Below are 2,500 nucleotides of genomic sequence, written 5' to 3'. Positions count from 1 at the left end.
GTGCGTGTGTTTTAGTGAGTGATGCGTAGCTATATCAAGAGAAATGTGTTTATGTCGAAAGAAGTATTTTCATCCGGCATAACAATATTAAAATGGCGTAACAAATTTGCCAATTTAAATGCAAAAGAATTCGTAAAACTAAGAAAGGTAATCTTGATGAATGAGTATAGCGTTGTCGCCAGAGAAGAGGACCTGACACCAGGAGACGCTGTTTGGATGTGGCTGAAACTATCACCATTGCCCGAAGTGGCTGGAGAGATCGATTCGGAGGGTGTCGCTCGTCGGTAGCCTTTGGGGAATCGAACCCACGGCTTCGTCATCGTGAAGCAAGGTCGAAGCACGAGGTGGAAGGGATATATATATATATATATATATATATATATATATATATATATATAGATAGATCGAGAGAGAGAGAGAGAGAGAGAGAGAGAGAGAGAGAGAGAGAGAGAGAAAGAGAGAGAGAGCAATCCACTTTTTTCTATAGATGAATTTCCTAGCCTGTCTATCTATTTACCACGAGTTTTTCCCCTCTATAAGGGGGGTAGCCAAGTCAAATGCACATATCCACTCCCATCCACCACCCTCTCCTCCCTCTCCTCCCTCTCCTCCATCTCCTCCTTCTCCTCTTAGCTCCTCTTGTCAAGTCCTAGACTGTGGATCTCTCTTACCCGAGATATCCACCTTCCTCGCCCAAACGGAGAAGCTCTGTCACGTGACGTCAGTTATCTTTCGAGCGAATTCCAGAATTATGGTGTATTCGGAAGCGCGCTGGTTTCGCATTCGCTTAGTTGTGGGTTCGAGCCACACATACTTCTCCGATTCCCAGCAGTGACTGTGTGTTTCCTGCCCAAGAAGTCCAAGAAGCGCATAGCAGGGCAAAGGTGACGGCTTCGGCCGTAGCTACTCAGCTCTTCCTGGCGTAGTAGGCTCATTATGTCATTACACTGAAGGAGAAACGTGGGAAGCCGTCTGTAGTGACCGCGGAGCCTACTGCTCCGTTGGATGAGAAATTCAATGGACCATGCGAGGCTATACCCCAATGTGCCATTTTGGAGGGCACCAGCCGAAAGAAGAGGTGATGGTGAAAATGAACTGAACGCTTGGCTCTCTCTCACTCTCTCCTTTCCTCCCTTTTGGTAAAATTCAGTCCAGTATTGGGAGAGGAAAAAGAAAATATTTCCGTGATATCTTTCGCAATCCCAGGATGCTCCATGTATTGATCAAAGTTGACTGATTTATTTTATTTTTTTCATTGTATTTTTATATTCGGCGGACGAATTGAAAATAGAAAGTGCATATCATATCAGTTTGTATGTCATCGTTTGTGTGCGTTTTTTTTTTTTTTTTGTGAGTAGTCGCATTAAAGTCTCACCAGCGCTCTTTTTCTAGCCGCGAGAAAATAATTTGATTAAATTCTGCAGCAGATAAAACTTTCGTTTTCATAATACAGCTGAGTCGACCCGAAAACTTACACAGGACTGCAAACAGGGCGACATAAAAGTAGGGTCCTATTTTGTGTACAAGGCGCTTTTCCTTAGGAGCGCTCTCTTCAATATGTGCGGGCACAAGCCCTCACACTATTCTTGACTCAGTCTCGTTTATATATATATATATACTGTATATATATATATATATATTATATATATATATATATATTTATATGTATATCTATATATTTATATGTATATATATATATGTGTATGTATATATGTATATATGTATATTGTATATATATACATATATATATATATATATATATAATTATGTGTGTTTAGTGTGTGGTGTGTGTGTGTGTGTGTGTGTGTGTGTGTGTGTGTGTGTGTGTGTGTGTGTGTGTGTGTGTGTGTGTGTGCACTGCGTGGACGTCTACACGGTATGTGTATGCACATCTTAGGTGACGTGCATCTTGAATATCTAGATTAAAAAAAAAGTGTACTTGAAAATCTGTATGACAGAAAATGACAGAAACCTGGATAAGATCTGTTATGCATGTTGGAATGTTTGGTATGTATTGATTTATGTTGCACACGTCCGCGCGCTCTCAACTGCAGGCATAGCAAGAATGTCCTTATCATTTGCGAAGTCCTTCCGCGACGACCATTCCTTCCGAGCCACAGTAGGATAGAGTCGGGGTACAGGGGGACGTAGGGCTCGTGTGTACGACCGTGTACTGCTCGATGAGAATACTTTTCGGAGTGTTGCGCTGAAAACTGTCTTGGTCGTCGATTCGTCTGAGGTCTTCCTTCAACGGAATAAAGCCCTCTGACGGGAGTTGGCGTTAACACAGTCGCTGTGCCCGTGGGTTTTATTCTTTGCTCAAAGCTCAAAACCGGGGAGGGGGGGGGGGTTTGTGAGGCTTGGAAATCAGATGCAAGAAAGTTTGAGATCCGGACTTGAGCGTCGTGAATGAGAACGTTTAAATCGACCAAAGAGTCCACGAAACAACGACCGAGAAAAAGAGTGAAAGATGCCTGGCTGGCCCGGACACTTTTAATTG

General features: G+C 42.8%; 1 protein-coding gene across 6 annotated transcripts in view; it reads left to right on the top strand.

Annotated features, from left to right (window-relative positions):
• Positions 1–2,500, top strand: part of LOC143024621 (uncharacterized) — a 298,809-nt gene that overhangs the window by 71,910 nt on the left and 224,399 nt on the right. The gene's annotated exons all lie outside the window — the stretch shown is intronic.

This window comes from Oratosquilla oratoria, chromosome 4 (genome assembly GCF_046742065.1).
Source record: "Oratosquilla oratoria isolate Oo_2021 chromosome 4, ASM4674206v1, whole genome shotgun sequence".
In the NCBI taxonomy this organism is placed as follows: Eukaryota; Metazoa; Arthropoda; class Malacostraca; order Stomatopoda; family Squillidae; genus Oratosquilla; species Oratosquilla oratoria.
Note: the sequence above shows the minus strand (reverse complement) of the source record. Positions and strands in the feature narration are given on the sequence as shown.